At 37.0% G+C, this 22,029-nt stretch overlaps 1 protein-coding gene across 1 annotated transcript in view; it reads left to right on the top strand.

The window, feature by feature from the left end:
* The first annotated feature begins 3,758 nt into the window (after window positions 1-3,758).
* LOC150081687 (protein qui-1-like) overlaps window positions 3,759-22,029 on the top strand; it is a 706,673-nt gene continuing 688,402 nt past the window's right edge. The window contains exon 1 of the mRNA XM_090378807.1: window positions 3,759-3,899. The gene's annotated coding sequence lies outside the window, so the exon portion shown is untranslated. The remainder of the gene's footprint in view (window positions 3,900-22,029) is intronic.

Here is a 22,029-nt window from a genome sequence, read left to right as displayed (position 1 = left end):
ATCTTTTAATGTTATTAAGGTTCTTTACCTGCCTGCCTTTTACAAATATTGTAGTTAAATCACTTAATTTTCGAAAACAACTCAGAAGCTAAATATACACAACTACTCCTTGTTCACTGCTCTGGCATTTAACCAGATGGACGATAACGAAAGTTCGTCGTTTTGACTTTATGAAATAAAAAATAAGCATTCCAGTGAAAATGTACAAGTTTAGTTTAATTTAAATTTATATTTGAACACTAATTTTAACCTCCATCCTTCTTGATCGCCCCTTATATATTAAATAAAATATTTTGTAATAAACACGTGCTGTTGTGTTTTGCTGCATACCAATATTTATCCTGAATAATAATAGGGGAAATGAATATAGTTAGACAATTGCATTAATGGCGTCATTATTAATGCAGTTGGCTCTCTATTGTTTTTATACTGCACGCACGTGGTGGCTTTAAATAGTCTCGTTCTACAATCTTTATATGGCGCATCTTTTTTTTTTCTTTTTCTTTTCTTTTTTAGTTGCTGGAAGACTTCATTATTGAGTCTATCAGTTTTAGTTTGTTGAACAATACGCGGTGTGGAACTACACTTATTCTCAGAAAATATAATTTTATTCATAATAGCAAAACATAAATAAAAGAGTTTCTTTAATATGCTCTAGTATGTACTCCTAAGAGCACTTATGCTGATTAAATAATAGACCACTTTTGGTTTCACAAATTTTTCAATGCCTTTATCGCTATGCGCAACTTGTATTTGTTTAATGGTAAATTAGGGCAGTAAAGGTAATAGTGATAGTTCTCAAACACCACAACGTTGTAAACATTCCTTTTTTTTTTCAACAGTTCTGTTGTCATCTGAAGATTAAAACACATACATTTTATGAAAGAATGAAATGAAAATCACAGAAAAGAAGGAAAGTACCTTTTTAGATAATCAAGTGGGATTTTCCGGATGGAATTAAATGGAGAAAACCAGTTACCATTAATAACTCCATGCAATACCGCCAAGTCCTCCTTGTCATCTTTTCCTATTCTTGATGCCTCTCCGTTTCTATGACGACTAGCACGGAAGTCTGACGTCACCGAATCCCAAAGTTAGAGCTTCATTCTATTAGGAATAAGGAAAGCAGAGAGGGGGAAAAATCTCTCGTTTATTAAATCACTGCTAGCTTTTTAAATTGATATTCCACGGAAAATGTGATAGGGCCTATATGATTATATATATATATATATATATATATATATATATATATATATTAACTATTGCCAATGAAAATAGTTATTGATATTTTCTTTAAATGCTGCTAGCGGTTCCTAGGGGAGAATAAATGTTTCTATGTTATATTTTTTCGTTAAAAAATAATAAATAAATATATATATATATAAAATGCACGTAACTCGCTTGTTTTGATGTTGGATCTGTGTCGTCTATAGGGTTAAACATGCTGGATCTAGCTGCAAAAGATGTGGATTAGAGAAAGTTTAAAGAACTGTTTTTTCCATAATTTGACGGTGTAAAAGAAGAATGAGCATTGTCGTAAAAGGAGAAAACCGTCAGAGAGATCTGCAGATAAAACAGCAAAGGTAAGATCCACTTTATTAGAATGCCAGACATGTCTATATTTGATACATGACTGAGGGGTGCAAATTAAGCTGAATCGAAACTTACGCTTACAGTCGAAAATGACATTATTTTATGCAATATGTAATGAAATTAATACCCAGACAGCATGATGATTAGAAGATTACCAGAACCGTTGTGTTTTTGAGTATTTGAATAATAATTCCTGAGGCAAAATGATTGCCTACGTCATCTCCTGTTAACTTTTAAGTTATTTTACATTTTCATTGAGTTATTTTATATTTTCATAAGGCTGGATAGAGTTATCTCTAAATGTTTCACCTCCTAAGCATCTTAAATTCGTGACTAGAAAAGTCACTGTTTAAAAATCAGGAATTCTCAGTCTTATGAAAATATTTGACATTTTTACAGTGAAACATTGTGCCTTCTATTATTCTAGAAAAAACATCCGCTTAAAGAAACTGAGCAAATATTACTGACAGGTCTCCATTCTCTTTATTTACCAGGAACAGGCTTTAGGTTGCTTAGTTGTCCACATATGCATTGGTTTGGTCACAAGTGAGAAGCTAAAATGAAATGTAGTGAAGCTAGTATACTACATCTTAATTGCACTTCGTACTTTTACATCAGGAATCTGAATATGGTTAATCACAAAGCATGTTTTGATCGATACACAAATAAAAATACTGCATAATATAACTTTCTGGAGGATCTTGATGCCAGAAATATCATTAATTACTTGCTTTATTAATATTTAAATGATTAATGGATTTTTATAATAAAAACATAATTCTGCAGCTATCTTATTTTACTTTTAAAAAATGTGATAGGTATATCTCGAGGCGTTTCTTATTTTTTTAAGTAGTTCATATGGTTGGCAAATTTTTTCGGCTCTTTCTTTACATAATTTTTATTTAAAACTTAACAACACCACGACCATCACCATTTTTATACCATTTATTTCCGAAAGTACGAAACAAGATGGGGGAAAAAAACAGTTGCAATTAAACAATTTTAATTCCGAAAAATATCCTTTAAAATATTATGAGGTGCGGTTAGGCAAAATGTTTCAGTAAACTTTTCAGATATTAATATTCATTAATCGACTACTATAAGTATAAAACGTATTAAATGATTATTATAATTCTAAATGTTTTTTTTTTCTTGCTTGTTCTACTTTTCATGAGTACTTAATAGCAATTTAATGCTTTTACGATGGCCATTTTTGTAATATTATTGTTAGTTAAAGTTATTATTACTTTAGGCACGATAGAAAGGAACGCCCAGTCCTATTTTCTCCCTTCTCCACCCTACATTCTGTTCAATAGATGGAAACTGCGATCCCGTGCACACGCCCACATAAATTAAATGGAATTTGATATTGTTTGAAGATCATAAAGATGGTTTTTCACACGTGTTCTGCATTACAACTTCATCTGAGAGTTACGAAAGATGAAGTTATATGCCATTAGATACAAACGATTTTATCTGATAAATTGGTGTCAATTATATCTATTTTCGTGTGTTTTTATTCCATATGTCATTTAAAAATTCAAAGGCAATTTATAAGTAAGTGCTCAGAGTACGTTATCACTATGGTAACTAACGCGATTTTGTTTAAATCTGTGAGTTGCCATTACAATTGATACTCAGCACCTCTAAATAAGTTCCCGATCTTCTCTTACACGAACGTGTGAAAGGCAAAAAAAGAAAAGTTGTGTGGAATAGGAAATCTATATCCAGACTTGTGCTGTATTAACATTGGAATTGCCCGCTTTTTCCTAGTGATTTTTGAACTACGTCGATGTCTAGTAAGTTAGAAATTTGCAATTGGAGGACAATGCATTGGAGACATACCGGCCTTCTCCATAGTTCTGTATATCTGATCAATGAGAAGCGTGCATCTTACGGTTAGTGAGGACCTTGCTATTATCCAACTAACTGCCTGCAGATGAAAGCATGCACTTCTTCATTTCACTCGTGTCTATTGACGTTATCGGACCTAAAGAAATTATACGTCGAGTATATGTACAACAGATGGAAATCGTACGCACAGCGTGTGTATTGCGTGAGTCTGTGTGTGCGCGTGTGATTTGCGAGCTCCAAAGAGGATAGACGGCGCGGATGAAGTGCTCGGAGCACGCGTGGTACCAATTCTGGTACCCGCCTCTCTGATCGTCCGCTTGCTGCAGTTGTGTTGTGTGCAGTTCGGCTGACGGAGTGGAAACATCTTCCGATATCTGCGATACAACATCATCATCATCAGTTTGGTTGAAGAGACGTTCGAAAGTGAAGTGACAAGTTAATCTCCTGCGAATGTAAGTCCCTCACATCGTTCTTAATAACAGATTGCATACAGCAAATATTAGTCTTCTTCTGTGCCTGCTTCATTAATTCGCATTGATCGGTTGTATTGTGCTCTTGAAGGACACCTGATGGGTGTACGACTTGACGGTACCACTAATGTACGAGTAATCCTAATTACGTCATAATCGCAGCTTTCTTCTCTTGATACTCTAAGAATGGGTTGGGTAACCTAATGCTAGTAATTGATTAAAGTAGCGGGAAGAAATTCTCATTTCTTTTGTTTTCTGATAGAAAATAAGTCGAGGGTTCAGTTAATTGGCTAGTTATAACTCTTGATTAATCAGTAGAAATTTTGTACACCTACAATTAGAAACGCGAAAAAACAATTTTTATTTACATGCAAGTGTAAATATGATCGCGTATGTGATTGAAGAAAAAAAAAAAAAAAACCTGTGGAGGAGTATTCGGATAAGGACATCGTACTCTTAGAATGTTAAAGGAATTGCCAGAGTTTCTCGCGTAATATATTCTAAGTAATTTTATAGATAATAGCTTAAAAATTAAAGGGCTTGTTTGATTCTACGTCACGGTTATTATGTAATGGAGGAGAGGAAAATGAGTGATACTGGGGAAAAAATCTAGAAACTGAAGGCCATCTTCACGAAGAGGTAAGTAATAGAATCCAGTCAGTTACAAATTATGTGAACTTATATGATTGAGATATTGCAAAAACATTTTATTAGCAGAGTAGGTGGGGTAAAAATATGCAAGAGCGCAAATAAAATATTCTGTATATCTATACGATGGAACGTAAATTTTTTGCTGTTAATTTATTATTTTATTGATGATGCACTTTTAATTATAGGGAAATCTAATTTTTTAGATTTTATTAAAAGATTTAAGAATTTTATCTGACATTTGTTTTCAGCGCATCTTGCAACCGGGCGGAAGTAACTCTAAGCATCACTTTGTTCGTTCGTCCATCCCTCCCCCTCCCGATAAATTTCAAATCCTTAATAAAAATGTATCGACCATATTTAATTTTAGTGCGCAGTGAATAATTTTGGGTATCGCTCTCTTGAACGAATTTTGAGTAGTGTTGAGGCACTCGCATGCAATAATTCAGAGGACTCACATGACATGGACTGTGGCCTCTCTACAACCAAAACGCTCGTTTGAGGAGCTGTTCTGCTTGTGTCACTCCTCCGATGGAGCGAAGCCTGTCAATGCCAGTGCTTCACTTTGCACCCCTCTGCCTACAAGAAACATCAATGAAAAAAATTAAATTGAGACGCGAGCCGAAATCTAATCAACAAATTGATTGTCCAGCAAACACCTACAATATAATCTCTGTGAAGACAAGCGACAAAATATGCGCTTCAAGTTTAAATCCTAATACCAGTATTCAAACAATCATAGATATGTACAAGATTCTCCGTCGTGGTAAATATTTATATAATTACACACAAAGCCTTCATCTTTCATTATCTCGAAACAGCTGAAGCCAACCAACCACAAATTAACTTGGATCCGTGGTCACAAAATTCCTTATTAAAATCTTTCGTGGACAGAAAATCTCATGCGCTCCAGTGGGACCACAAGAACGTTCACGCATAGCAAATGAGGACTACCTTATCCGTACCCTCATTAATAACTACTGGTGCTACTCACAAAATATAAAGAGGATAACTAACAAACCCCATATCCTTCAGTCTATTCGCCTTGCTAGAGAATATGACGTTATCTGTATAACGGAAACCTGGCTCAATCACAATAGATCCACTGACCATCCTTTGCAGTCCTTTGAACTACACCCATAAATATAATTAATGGCCGTTACTAATACTGATTTTCCAAGATGTTTAAAAAAAAAATTGGCAGGTCATTATTGAACTGTTTGAAAAAGTTGATAAGCTCTTGCACTACCGAAGATAGCAAGATTGTTAGAATTACTATGAAAAATTCCAACTTTTCAATATGGAAGTGGATTATAATTTTTTTTTTTTCTAAATTAAACCTTTTTTTTTTTTCTAAATTAAACCTTTTTTTTTTTTTTTTAAACGAGAAAATTTTTCACTTGGCTGTTTACAGTACAGTACAGGCCAGGCCGTGGCCGACTTACATGATCTTGGGTGAGGGCTTTCTGTTTTTTTTTTTTTTTTTTCCCAAATTTAAATCGCAAAAACCAGTCAGAGTATATGAAATACTTGGGAAATACTGATAATAATAAATTTACAGAAACGTTACACCTGCTCCTTAGGAACTTAACGTTTATTTTGCGAAACACTCGAAAAACGTTTTCCTTTTGCTTTATTTATTGCTATTTTTGTTACTGTACGGTTCTGCCCAAAATGTGCAGCTATTTAAACATTTTACAATTGTGCTTCACGAAAAATTTCTTGGTCGCGAGCGGAATTTGTCGTAGGTGCCCTGATATCAGTGGCAAAATTAAATTTATTTTTATTTCCGCCACTTCGGATGGCCAAAGATATGCTTCCGGGCATTTTATTTATTTATTAAATCGATTTACACCAGAACAGCTATTTGCCAGAAGGTACATATTATAATCATACGTTAATAGAATAGTTATTTACACGCCCAATTTTTATTTGCATTTATGCGAATATAATATCCATATATTATGAGGCTTTGAAAGAAGTAGAAAGAGTTCAATTGCCTTGGTAGCCGAAACATGCATGTCTTCCTAGAGGTCTTGCGATTCAACACTAGATCACATCTAGTGTTGAAGTGGTACATCATTCCTCCAGAACTAATTTCCTAATGATTTCTCTTCAGAGGAATAACAGTTGAACATAGACTAGTTGAACAATAACAGTTGAATAACAGAGACTCAGTTGAACAATTTTAGGGTGTTGCCTGCGAATGTCATGTTCTACAAATATAGATGGGACGGTGTTTTCATTATACCGATTTCAAAATTATTATTCCGCTATGGAGAAGAGAATTCCAAACACCAATTCTGGACAATAATGTGAAATTGATTTGTACTATGGCTCCTGAGATGATGATAAAGTTGTAACGCTGTTTTACGAGGAATATTTCACCATCTAAGCAATAAGTATCCCAAGCCCAGGAACTCTTGGTTTGGCCTACTTGGTCCTTCGATGGGTGGGTGGGTGTCAGGAAGGAGTACCTGAAGCGTAACGAGGAATTGATAATAAGCATTTCTGGGTTATGTATTCTGACTAATTCCTGCTGTAAAAAAGTGTTGCTGAAAGTTGACGCTTTCTTCCCATATTAAGCGAAGCCCTTGTTGTCTGTTACTTTTTCCACACATGGTCCACTGGTGAAGTCCCATGAAAAAATAAATATTTCTCGTGGGTGTAGAATTTGCGTTGTACTAAGTTGGGTAAGATTTATCTGTTATTCTGGGTCATTAGATCCTACAAAGAACTTAATGTAGCCCTCTCAGGTCAGGAAATTATCACCGTTCATAAGAAAAATTTACATAGCTTCTCCTTGTGGTATACCTGAAATGCAAAACTCGTGTTTCTTAAACATGAGCAGTAACGCTGAAGTTCATATTGCTAATATGTTCTGCTTTATCTGTTGTCTAGTGTTGTTATATATTAAGCAATGTGCATGGATGTTAAAAAGGGTAGGGGAGAGAGAGCGAGCGCGTTCGATAATTTCTGTCTCTGCTAAATATAAATTTGGAACTCTTAATTTTATTTGTTTATTCACCAACTGTCATAGAGGGCTTGCATAATTACCTAAATTGGAAAAAAAAAAATTTCCTTCTAATTCACGCAACCCACTTTTAATTTAAAATTTAATAAAACTGGTTTTATTTTTATTTTTTTTGCTTTAAATGTTATTGTGTTTTAAATATACATGTATAATACATTTTGGATATTGTTCGTGGAATCCCTGAATATCTAGAGCTTACATGTCATACAGAGTGTGACTAGGCTCTTTCTCATATAATGACATTGCTTTACCATGATGGGCAGGAGCAGCAGTGCGTAGCACACGCTTCTTGATTAGACAGGGGTTCGAGCCCGAACCACCAAATATGGAGGATGCGGAAAGGTCAGGGAATGACCACCGCATATTCCCGGAGCAATATGGCCTTAGTTGCTAATGCTCCTAAAAACCAAATAACAACAACAACCACCTGCTTTACCATGACTGTAGACCGTGTGCAATTAAAAGTTAGATATCCATGCCTGTAATGCAGATATATAGAAGTGGAAAGAATTTTGCGAATATTAATTTCAACAGCCGTATGTAAAGTAACCCAGTAAACATTAAGAGAAAGAAAAATGTTTTAATTTTGATTGAAAAATGAAATATTAAGAATATGAATGGAAACTGCGAAAAATTTTCCTTTTTGTTAACTTGGAAGATTTCATCAGGACAACGGTAAGGAATTAAGGATTCCTCTCGCTGTTATAAAAGGTCTTTGTTTACCAAAATTGGTATATGCAGAACTAACCGGGAATATCAGAGCGTGTAACCGACACACTTCATTATCCGCGTACCAGACCTATTCGAAGACACGAATGAATAGAAGGGGAATGGGTAATGCACGTCAGGAATGTGGCGGGAAATAATTTGTAGCAGTGGGTTTGGAGCGAGCCGCACAAGCCAAGTGCATCATTATCCGAAAAGAAGAGTAAGGCTTAACGAATGAGCATCTATGTGAAAAGGAAGGGGAGGTGGAAGATAACGAAATATTGTTTTGTTAGATTGCAAAAAAGTGAACCGCGATAGAATTTTATTAAAATAAAATACACGTAAACGGAAATCTATTTTATTACATCACTGTCACTTTTAATCGCGCCAATATCAGACAAGAGGACTATAATTAGTATGAGATTAATATTTTAACGTTAATGAACAGTTCCTGAAAGTTAATATACGCGATTTATTAATTTTTTAATCCTCAAGTATATGTGAAATATGTGATATTGATTGGATAAGGTAAAGTGCTCAGCTCTTCAGTAGTTCAAAACAGCATACCTCCTTATAAAGCGGCTGCTTATTTATAATAAGCATATATGTTCATAAGAAAGTTTGATCTTTTTTAATAACTACAGTACTGCCATTATTTTAATAACTAATATCGAAGAAGATTCCAACTGCACATTATGAGAAAAAGCAATGGACACCGAAAAAAAAAAAAAAAAACAGGCAGATCAGATTAAGAAACAGAACTGTCCTAGTAGTTCTTAATCTCTGGTTATATTATTTAAAGGTATTACAATAGCTATCGGTACACTATATATTTTGTTTAGGTTAAATTCGCGATTAAAAATTTGTTACTATTAGTAATATTTATGCCAATTAATAACTGCTCAGTTGTTTCACAAAGGAATTCTTTTTTTTTTTTTTTTTTTTTTTTTCAATTTATTTTTAACTGTTTCCCAAAACCCTAAAAATCATGACACGTTCTCTCGAATTGTTATCGCACCCACTTTCACATATCGTATTCAAGTCGGCCTAGCTGTGTACACCTTATCATTATTTCGCCTTCAGAAACCATAGTATTAATAGAGCCAGAGTTACTTAGCTACCTATACGTATGATTTGGGCAGAGATTGAATGTCTCGTTTCCTGCAATATGAGACACTTCGAAGAACACAACATCTAGGTCAACACAAAGAGGCTTGCGTTATGTGCCGCTTTCAATAGATACAGAGTAGAAGTTAGGAGAGATGAAAGACAAGTATTACGGACAGAACTGATGGTGCTTAAGAAAAGATTTTCTTCTTTTTGGAAGGTCATTCGGACACTGTCTTGGGATGAAAAGGGTGACGGTACTCTTGACTTATAGATCCGGATATCTATCTTAGCTCCTATTTCACACAAATTATGAAATAAACTGCATGTGACAGTTTGGTTTTAGTGCATATGTATGTATTTCGGAGAGAGAAAGCGAAGGAGGAGGGGTTGCCATTAAAAACAATAGACTCGAACTAGAAAGGAAGCGCAATTTTACCATTTCGTCCTTTGAAATTATAACATATGGCCCTAAAAGGCCGCCGTGCCTTGAGTGACCCGTGTTCAAGCCCGTGACTGCTAAATAGGTACTGTTTCTTGTATTCTGTCTATCTTGTGAACTGTCTATCTCTGACAGTTTGGTCGTCCTGGAGTATAAATAGAAAATTTATTTATTATTACTGTTGACCAATAAAAAGAATCTACATCTTATTATCTGAATGCACGTCAATGGGATCGTTCATCCACCCATATTCCTCCCTCTGTTGTTTTTTATACGCCATATAAATGCATGAAGGGATGTGGATTATAATCCACCGCGTTTGATTATAACACAGGCCAACCTGGTGGCCATGCAGTGTAAGAAGGTGCTCTGTTCTTACCAAGGTCTTACTGTGCTTTTGCATCTGAGATGGAGGAGATTATAAGATTATACATGGCACTTGTCTCAACACTATCTTGTATAAAAGTCTTTCATTTGAAATATTGTTGTTCAGTTCTGCTGGCGGTATCAAAATAAACTCATTGAGCTTATTGAAAGGGTCCAAAGATGGGACTCGTTTGGTGAAAATAGCAAAGGGACGTACATACGAGGAGAAAATACAAAAATGCAGGCTGCACGAGTTAGAAACGAATCATCTCAGGGAGAGAAGTTCTAATTCAGGTCAGTAGGTCAACGACGAAGAGGAAACAAAATGGACAACAGTGGAATTTGAAGTGGCACACACAACGGAATTTGAATTTAAACAGCAATGAAAGCTGAACTGAAATGACACAAAAAAAAAAGGGAGGGAGACATAAACACAAATCGTTGGAGAGCAGTAACTTACAACCTCAAGAAGTTTATGCTTCGTCAGCGTACTGTGCACTGGATGGTGGAAGTTAACAGTTCGTCGAAATACTAGTACAAATGCATGAATTCTTAAATCTTGAGCCTTTACTAATGCTAAGTATTTAGCATATTTTTTATTAGGCAGCAGCCTTCCTTAGAATAAACTGCATATTATTACAAACAGCAAAGTATAAATAATGACACATCGAAGAACAGTCTGTTTGTGCAAATAATTTATTTTATCTGCCCATCATGAGTCTCATAACCTTAAATAACTAGATATTGTTAAACATATACTCGGATACTGCTAATTAATCGCATATTATTAAGATCCTTGACGTTTCAGTAACACCTACAATTTTATATATTTTGTATAAACTTTTATGTTATATATTATATAGAATTTAATATATAAATGCAGATTGGTTTATTGAAAAATGCATGTTTCTATAAGTTATATTAAATTACCTGAAACTTTGATGTATGGGACGTCTAGCCGGCTGACTGTTCCAGAGGAGAGACCAATGATTGGTGTATAAGCAGATCTATTTTCATTCCAATCTGAATGAAAAAAATGGTTACGGGCGTTACTAAAAAAGTTTGGAATTAAGATACTTTTTTTGATTCCTTTTTTCTTTGCTTTCTCGTTTATGATACTTCTTGTCGATAAAAGAGCAGTAGTTTGTAAGAAAAACGCATCTTTCCTCAAAATAGTTTCTGTGCATAATTGCTGAATAAATACGGAAACCTTTATAAATTAAACCTGTATAGTTTAATACTACATAGCATTAATAGATATAAAGGAGAATATAATCTCAAAATATAGACCAGTTTCTTATAAAAAAAAAAAAAATTCTTGACCAACACAATTTACGAATTATTATTAAATTCATGGTCAGCACAAAACAGTTGGATTCCTGTTGTACTCTGAGAAATCTGATTGTATGGGTTGCCCCGTTACATTGGATTCTCACCTTTGTGCGAATTCACGATACAGTAGCGGGTTCGCTCCCATTCACGCGTGCAGGTATAGATTAATATCCCACAGGAGTGTCAGGAATTCTTAAAAGCCTTTTCAATCGGGACTATCGTTAGTTGGTTTAGGCAGAGGGAGTAGGGTTTACTCCATATTATTCTGGATTCTTTTATTACGCACAGCGCTCACTTCGGTCTGGGAACTCCGACTTGTGCAGACAAGCTAAACCATATGAATTAGTGCTGTCTGGAAACAACGGCGGATGACCCGTTCGTCTGTAAAGTGTTGCCTTAGCAATCTTTGGACACAACGGTGGATGTGGGGTGGCGCACCATCTTGCATGAATATAGAATCCTGAAGCCACCCACGTTGCAGCTCTGGTATTGCGAAATTTGCCAACATTTTATAATATCGCTGTCCAGTGGCGGAACAGGTGCGGGGTCCAGTCGGTGTTACCTGTTCAAAAAATATGGCCCAATCATGAATGTGCCTGTAAATCCACACCACACTGTCACTTTTGGAGAATGCAACGGGATCTCTTGGAAGTTGATAGCCTAAATAAATTTAAGGCTCAGCTGGACAGGTATTTCGAACGAACGGAGGGGTGAAGTGAAAGGGTTTTTTTTTTTTTTTTGGCTGATGCTGCATAAGCTTGCTTTCTTGCATCATATGCTAATGCTAATAACTCGAGGGTTTTCTGTTGCCCAAATGCGACAGTTGTGCGTATTCATTTGTCCATTTAAGCAGAAGTGGGCTTCATCATTCCAAAGGATGTTCCGTGGCCAAGTGATGTCCACTGTCATTCGCGCCAGAATCTGAAGTGCGTATGTGAAACGAATATTTGCACACCATGCTTTAGCTGCTGTAGCATGTGCATCTTGTAAGGATAGTACCACAACACCTGACGCATTACAGTACTAGCCTTACAGTGGAATATGGCATGCCCACTTCACGAGAAACACTTGCGCTTCCACATGGAGATTGACTTGATAAATCTACGACAGCCATAGCCACATCTTCAACACGAGAGGAGTTCACTCGTTTCGACCTCTACCAAGATGTCCTGTCGCTTCAAATTTCGCAATCATTTTGCGGACAGCACAAACAGTGATAGGTCCACGTGGGCCTTATGCGCTTCTGACGCCGGAATTCTCTGATATCCGCAGCTGCATTGTTACTGTTCTGATAGTACAGCTTCACTAATAGCGCCTTTTCCTGCAATTGTTGGCATTGCTGCTGTAGTGCAGGCAAAAATCTACAGTACTGTATGCTTTTGAAGAGACTGCTTTGCTTTTATACAATACAGTAGAGCTTGAATAGTGGCGCTGTGGCAATAACTTACGATTATGCAAATAACGTAAGTTATTTGCATAATCGTAATTTGCTTACGTTACATTATCGTAACTAAGGTAGTTACGCGCCATACAGTGAAAAATTTTGTAACTAAATTTTTTTTTCTAATAAATGGCAGCGCATTCTTTATTGTACCTGTTGTCCAAATTTCTCTTCACTTACAAGCCTTAGAACTCGCTCCAGAGCCCTCTACTTAGGGATACTTTAATTTTAACAACCCTGTACAAGTCTAATTAATTTTATATCTTTCTTCCTTCTTTCCCTTTTATTTTTCTACTTATTATTGAGTGCAGGCACGCTAAGTTTTTGGTAGCATTGATTTAGCCATTGTTGTTTTGTCCTACTAAAATATGTCTAAAACGAATGCATTCTCTGTATTTCATTATAACGTTTTATACCTCGATCCTCAAATTTTATCCATTTAACCATGCTTTATTATATTTTTATTGGACATTATGTTGGTTGACTGGTTTGGAATTTAACTGCTTCGGCGCTGGTTTGCACCGAAGCATTTAATACCATGAGGTATCGGTATATAATATCTCCAAATTACCTGTTCTGTGGAAATTTTGAATATTTTTGTTGGTAAGAAGCCAGAGTTTACGGGAGAGAAGGGGGAAAAAGTCTAGCTAGGATCCGAACTGAAGCTTTTTGTACATGTGTGGGCTGCCATTTTATGCACTTAAAGATTAACTATAAAAAAAGAACTCGCAAATGAGTGAAGAATCATAAGAAGCCTCATTTAAAGTTTAAAATAAAGTTAAAGGCATATGATATATTTATGAATTCTGAAATAACGAACCCTGCTCTTTCCTGTTATAACAAAAATTTAAGAGACATTTGGAAATATACATCGTCCAGGAAAACTCATACTAGTAATCAGGAGGTGGAAATGGCCTGGGTTTTAATCATTCGCTGATCACGGGTGAGGATCATTTTGTTTTTCTTCTCAAGCTACTTTTTCCTCAAAATAACGAAACAGGCAAATCGCCCACAGAATACTGCAATTTGCGGACGCAGTATACTGATCCCTCCTGATCTTAGTTTTTATCGGAAAAATTTCAAGAGCCCATACAACAGAACTCGGGTATTCGCTGTCGTTAATCCTTTCAGAAAGCCCTTTTATTAAGAAACTCCCTTACATTTATTACGGATGCAAAAAAGATGCGAAATCCCTTGTAATAAATATCAGTGCTTAAAGCGATAAATTCCCTTTCTGTTTATATGCTTTTTTTTACCTCTCATAACAATTTATTTCAGTTTTGCTATCAAAAGAATCAGTCCGCTCTGGAACACAGTGTTTATAATCACCGCTCTGCTCGCACCGAGAAAAAGCCCGAGTTCGAATTCTGAATTCAATGACTCTCAGAACTTTAATGGGCGTTTTTCGCTCCGTAGCTGAGTTAGTCCGTCTCAGACATGGATAGCAAGGCCCCCCATCCGTCCTGGAAATTCGGGTTTTCGTCCTGCAAAACAGACAAATTGACCAGAGAACACATTTAAGCAGATATTACACGTGGACTGATAAGTACAGACCATCAATGAGTCACGTTACATGTTCCTTTTTCTGGATTGCTGCAGTTTCTTATTTGAGTAGCCATTTTCTTTTTGAATTTTTGGACATTATGCAATGGAAATTAAAAGAAATATTTTTTCGAAGAATACTCTGTCTTCATGGCAATTGAGATATCTAGAATTTAATTTCTATTCGGTTTGCTTTTCTGCAAGGAATGAGTTATGAGCAAAAATGCCTGCATAGTGACGTTCAGTTCTTTCAAGTCCACGACGATACTCTACATTTGTATATTTGCATCTTGTCTTTTTTATGTGAAAACCACAAACACAAAAGGTATTTGAACCTATAGTACTAGTATCATGGGTTGAACGTTGAGAAGACAGAAGATATTGTTGACATAAAACTTGAATTTCTGTAAATACATGTGGTTCCAAAAACTAGAAGTTGAATGGATAAATAAGGAAGAAAAGAAAAGTTGGTTCTGTGGATTCAAAGTTGGAGAGTGAATGGTTGCGGTTCGTGTTCAGACTGGTGTGAAAGAGAAAGGGAAATTATAGATGCTAATTCAGAAAAACAGTTGGTGTCCATGGAAGTACCTTTAGAAAAGCCATGTAATAGAGCATATGTAAGACAGTAGAGAGACTTCGTAAGACGTAGGTCATTAACCTCATTGCTCTCTTTTGAATGGAGTTCAAAGTCTGAGAGAGGTTTTTGGTGCTCCATCCGAGATGTGGAAACAATATTCCATGGTAGTAGGGCTGATTTGAGATTTGTACAGAGTAAGTAGTTGTTTAAAGAAAAGTAGCGCCGAGAATGATAGAGAAAACCCGGTTTTTTAGAAGCATAGGAAGGAGTATTTGTGATGTGCTTATGGCAAGAGATTGGAAGTCAGGGTAGTCCCAACCAGAGATATATGATCTATAGAAATCTGAGTATCATCGAAGATAAGCATAGGTGCAGTACATTTATTTTTGCGAGATATAAGACAGGACTGAAATTAACTGAGTTGTTCTTGTCCCATTGTAGAATTACCTGGAGCTCAGCATTTAAGGAATTGATGGTGGATATTCGATAAGATAAGCTAGTGCAGGGCACGTTTTCTCGAACTGGAAGGTAGAATGCAATGTAACATCATCAGAAAAACTGTTTAGAGGATTATTAGTCAGTGCAAGAAGGTCATTAATACACAGGAAGAAAAGCGTGGTAGAAAGAGATGAACCTCGGGGAATACCTGCATTAGTGGAAAATCCAAAAGACAGAGAACCATCACCGCGGCGAGCGGTCAGAGAGAAAACTGGATACCCAATTGTAAAGAAACAGTCGACAGTCCACGAGATGGAAGCTTTTTTAGAAGATCTTTATGCAAATCACGGACAAAAGACACAGAAATGTCAAGAGCAACTGCTTGAGTTTCACCAAACGTTTCTGTTGAGTTTTTCCGTAGATGGGTAACATAAGTCAGTATATCACAAGTGGATCTACACTGACGGAATCCATATTGGCGATTATTGATCAGGTAGACGGTTTCGAGATAGGTTAGGAATGGAGGTTAATGGATTCATGTATTACTTTGGAAAGAGCAGAGATAAGCACGATGGGAGGAATTTGTCACCCTTCTCAGGAACTGGTGATATCTAGCAAATTTCCAAGCAGAAGGAAAAATACACAGGGGAATATGTCTAAAACAGTGTTATAAGTGTAATGAACATGAAACATGTTCACACAGCAAATCACATCACGCAACTAATCAGAAGTATTAATTGTGTCACAGGAACCACAAGACAGCAGTCTTTTTCTGTCCTAGGAAGAACGAAAACCGCACCCACCGGAGGTAGTGCTATACCAGTGGGTGTAATCCTGTATCCACAGCTGCCCAAACTGGGGTACCAGCTTAAAAAAAAAGTAGATGGCAGGCAATATCAGTTTTAAGAAATATCGATAGACATTGCAGGTGTTGGGTTGGTTCCTTGTTGTTGATGTTGATAAACTTCAGAAGAGTTGCTTTCTTTTAGTGAAAACAGCAGAGCAGAATTGTTGTAGAGCTGAGAACGATTGAGAATTTTCAGTCAGCGCCACTTCATTTCCTTCAGAGCAGTTTCTGACAGCAGCTTGTAGTGTAGATCTGTCATCGTGGTACAGGCTGCAGCGATACAGAATGTGCGTCCAGGTTTCCTCACCCAGGGTTCTGAGCTGGATATCATCGTGCTTCTCTTTCTTGGTGATTCCCTTCTACTTCTGACTCTCTCTCTCTCTCACACACACACACACACACACACACGGAAATTTTTTTTTTTTTTTAGCTGGTGCAGCATAAGTCTTGTGCTTCCTTGCGCCATATGGCTAGTAATAATAATAATATATTTGTTTTTGTTTAAATTTGGTTAATCAGTAGTACTTGACTAGCATATATTTCATTTTTCACGTGATCTGTTTGTATTTCAGATTTGAGTGCTTGAAATTTTGTTGTTTTCAGCTCGTTTGACAGAATTGTTGATGCAGAACTCGAGAACAATAGCATGAACAAACATATATTCAAGAACAGTTTTGATAATGCAATATAATAGATTGGGTTCGGACAGGAGACGCTCTTGCTTTAGCGAACACTTCTTATTTATTTATTTCGAATGTGTTTCTAGTCAGGATCCTTGGATTTGACTTGCTAATATCATCCGGCCTTGAGACTGACTAATTCAAGATACAGTACTTAGTAGAAAGTCCACGACTACTGACAGCTGGTCTCGAACCCCACACACTCCACCCAGTACAGCCTTGCGCTCTTGCTAACATGGCTACCGGGCCCCAGCGAATATTTCTGTGAGAGCACCACTGCACCATAGTGGTTTCTTCTTTGGCAAGTCGATAAATTTTAAGAATGATTTCGCTCTCTATAGCCACCAACAACGTCATTGACGTTTGTCGTAAAGTTATAATAAAGTATAGGCACGAGTGTACAACATATAAAAGAAATTTCATGCATTAAGTAACAAAGTGGATTTGCTGAATTGTTTACGTCCATTCTGGCTATTGGGCTTTCATTCTGTTACTCTGCAGTCCCTTAATTGATGGACGGAAACACAGCGCGGACGTCATTTGACCTTGAAGTTGACGTAGTAGGTTGCGAGTCCTTATTTTGGCATTCGCTGTCATCTTTAGCAAATACGTAATTTATTGGTCGTGTGAGGTTAACTGTAAGTAAAGTTGATCTCTTCGGATTCTTTAAGGAATGGAAAATACAAAGCATATCATTAGCGTAGCACCAAGCATTTTCAGAGCCGGTGCTTTGACCATGAAAATTTTTTTTTTTTTTTTTTTTTTCGTTTTAATCGAGTCTCTTTGAAGAGCGGCTTCTATGCTGAAGCACCGCTTTGCAGCCCTCCTTTGTACTTATTATGAGTGAACTTACGAGTGATTATATTAATCAAATATTTTGAATTAAGAGACTATTACATAGATTACTTAAACATGTTTTCATTTTTCAGTTTCTGCCTTTCAATTCATACTTACGAGTTGTTATTTTTAATTTTATACTCGTTAGCTAAGTAGATGATAATATATTGTGTAGTCACTTTGTTTATATCCATCAAGCTTGTGCGCTTGTTTCACATTTTGCTGTGATTAATGTAATAAATTAAATATTATTGGCAGAACAAGCGGTAGGTATCTGCTTTAAGTTACAGTAAAGCTTCTTTCAATGGTGCAAAGAAGTTCATCAGCATCTGTAGGGTCTCATGTTGAACATGGCACATTCTATCTCTTTCTTGGCGTTCTTGATATATTAGCATCAAATGATTTGTACATGTTTATTCTGCTACACCAACATGATTATCAGCCTTGATGAACATTGGTTTTCGGGTGATATCTGAGAACAGACTGTTTTGAGATATGTCACAACATCTTTAACCTCGGGTGTTAATAAGTTGGCACGAGGTAAGTTTGTTTTCAGGAATTCCCCATTTGAAAATGGCCGAATGGTCAGGCACAATTCCCCTTGTGCCTGACCATTCGGCTACGGAAGACTTAATAACAAGCCTGCGACTCGAAACTTGTTTTCTGATATCAGTGGCAGTTTTACGATTGTCGGGGAATTTAAAGGTGAACAGCACTCTATTCCACAGCTTCCACTTACCATCGGTGTAGTGCAACGTTAGCGTTATGTTGGATATGTGCTTAAAGTCATCTGCCCACATGTCGGTAGATGCACTGCATTCATATAGATCAATAATGATTAAATACTGGGGATGGGTGTTTTACGCAACTTTTGTTCCCTTTTGTGAATTGCGGGAAATTGTTGTAGGATGTGGTAACAAATCTCTACCATTCAGATTTCTGTGCAGTGACCCTACTTTTATTAAAAAATTGGGATAACTCTGTAAAGCCAGAACCAGTCAATGTCAAAGGGACTGATGTATTTGCCACACAGTGCGACACAAGTTTTAGTCACTTCATCCTTTACTTTCTGTGGTACACGTAAAGAAGGTGAATGCAAGTGTTCCTGTATGCTACTTTGCCCAGCACTGACCTTTCAATAATGACGACTTGCGAAGTTCCATATTATTTTGGCAGAGTAACTTTCTTTTAAATTAGCGAATTTATTTTATGCACTGAACGGCACCGGTTTTCTCTTCAGTAGATGCATCTTTTATTTCACGAAACAATTTACATACTTCACTTTTAGCATGTGTTTTTTCCGTCAAAATATATTCGCCACTTTTTAATTATACTTTGATTTTATCAAAATTCTTTTTGATAGGTGTTCTTTTCTTTGAGAAGTTAAAAAAAAAAAAAAAAAAAACAAAACCCAAAACTCAATACCTATTCGCAAATATTGTTCACGTGCTTAGTTGCAACCTTCTTGAATGGAAGATCAGACAACACAAGTGAGCTAGAAAATCAACATTGCCAACTCTCGCTACTAATAAGTCGCCAGATGCAGTTAAAAGTCTGTCGCCAAATAACATTTTATATTAAAAATATACAGAAGTTACTTACACAAAAAAGTAACATTGTATTCTGATGCAACATGAGTCAGAGAATAATCAGATTGACCTGCTGCGGGTGTAACGGTAGCAGATTATGAACACGTTGCGATTGGTCTAGTCATGCGCAAACCAGTTCCTATTATTTCATACGAACAGCAGTTTGTTCCCGTTTGTCATAAACTCACTTTACAAATCTCCTACAATTTGCGACATGTTGCCATAGTTGGAAACTATGGTATTTCCTGGTATTTCATCCCTGCCTGTACATACATTGAGTGATCACTGAATTATGACCACCTACCTAATACTTCGTAGGTCCTCCTATTGCCCTCAGTACAGCAGCTATCCGACGTGGCATTGATTCAACAAGATAAGATGTCGGAAGCATTCGGGATGTATGGCCAACCAAGCTGTGTAATGCGGTCAGCTATAGAGGTAATTGGTGTATCCAGACCCCTGATGTGCCTTTACATAGTGTCCCACAAGTGCTCTATGGGATTGATATCGGGGGAGTTCGGAGGCCAATCGATATGCTAGAAGTCCGAACTGTGTTCCTCAAACCATTCCTGCACAACAAGTGTCCGTTGGCTCGGCGCATTGTCATCTTGGAAGACACCATCGCCATTCGGAAAAAAAGTGTAACATAGCGGGGTGTACACAGTCAGCAAGCAGTTGACGATAGCGGAGACCACTGATACGTTGTTCCACATGCACCAGGGGTCCAAGTTTCTGCCAGTGAAACATGCCCCACACCGTACAACCGCCTCCACCGACGTGCACTTTTGATATTATGCATGATGCATCAAGAGCCTCATGTTGTTGATGCCAAATCCGTACACGACCATCCATGGTGTGGACTTAATAACGTGACTTATCCGACCAGCACACCTTCTTCCAGTCTTCTGACGTCCAAATTGCATGCTCTTTGCACCAGGCGAATCTTTTACGCCGATAAACCTTGGCTAGAAGAGGACCCCGCAGGGTCGTCTGCTGGTATAGCCCATACTTGCGAGCGTGCGATGCATGATCATGCCAGATATTGTTCCGGGTTGGCCCATGTTGTTTTGGGTAGTCAACTCTTCAACAGTGCCTCGCCTGTACGAGCCATCGGACCCGGCGCTCACCTCTAACATCAACCTTTCGCTGACTTTTGCAGTTTTGCCATCGGATCGTTGTTAGACCATTTTGAAGCCTGTCCTGGTACCCTTTAACTACGGCGGTTCTCGAACACCCCCACCAGTTCAGCCGTTTGAGAAATCGCGGCATCAACTCGTCGAGCACCCACAATCTATCCTTTATCAAAGTCCGATAAATCCTTCCTTTTACCCATCACTCACGGACTCCACACACTCTCGTACCTCACGTGGTCAACGGGTCGCATTCAGTTTTCACAGGGGGTGGTCATAATTAAGTGATCACTGTGTTATTATAAGAGATCTACTTATTCAACGCAAGGGGAAAGGAAGGCTTTATTATCATGCTGAATTGTTTCCGTTCCGTTATGATACGCTCATTTCATTACCAAGGCAGTTCAACTTTATTGTGTTTCATTGCAAAACAATTCCACGTTTCGTCCATATTTTAACACGTGTTTTATTTAGCTGGATTGAATGTTCTGCTTATAATACCCAAATATTACCCGACTGTACCCGAACATCTGTGCTAGCTGGGTGGGTAAAGTGCCTGCCTAGCAACCCAAAGTTCGCGGGTTCGAATCCCGCCTCGGGCTTGTATCAAAGTACTGCAAAAACCTTTGGAGGTGCATTATGACCACAGAAGTCGATGCGCCAACAACTACCAAAAAAAAAAAAAAAAAAAAAACAAATGTGCTACTGGGCCCGACCCGAGTCCGCTTATGATTTGTACTACCAGGCAACCTGGATTGTGCATGCAGACCTCTAGCTCGTACGAGTTTAAGTAAATAATTCTCGTATAATAATTGTTTATTCATTCGACTGATTTATACAAGTTTAACTTTCAAATGATTATTTCATTTTTAACAGTCGTCTGCCTTCATCTCTTATTCTTCTGTGATCCTGATCTTTCTTTCTTATTTTATATTCCACAAACTGAGATTTATTTACGAAAATATCTCACTTACTTTCTATTGTCGTGTTTCTTCTTTGTTTCCATTAAAGTGAACCCTTACAAACCATTTTTTCTCCTAATTTTAAATGTGTCACCTCTATTTCCAAGAATGACTTGGACAAAAATACCTGTCGTCTTCAGGTGCGAGTTTCATATCTTAATTCTTGCATGTAATACATAATTTTGTGTGTGCGCGCATGAAGTAACCGTTAATTATGTATTATTCAGCTGCCAGTGGGAAGATATCATCTTAGTTGTGTCAATTTTTAAATTAATTACTGATTCTGAGATTGCTCGTGACATTTTTAACTTACACTCTCTTCAAACCTTCACAAAAAAAAAAATAATAATTAACGTTGTCGTGGAGATCCATAATTTTCTCTTCCCTAAAATGAGAAGCTGTACTGCGTAAGTTGGGAAAAGATCATGACAT

This window comes from Mastigoproctus giganteus, chromosome 8 (assembly GCF_048544385.1).
Source record: "Mastigoproctus giganteus isolate SK-2022 chromosome 8, ASM4854438v1, whole genome shotgun sequence".
Taxonomy (NCBI): Eukaryota; Metazoa; Arthropoda; class Arachnida; order Uropygi; family Thelyphonidae; genus Mastigoproctus; species Mastigoproctus giganteus.
This window is presented reverse-complemented; position numbering and strand designations above follow the sequence as displayed.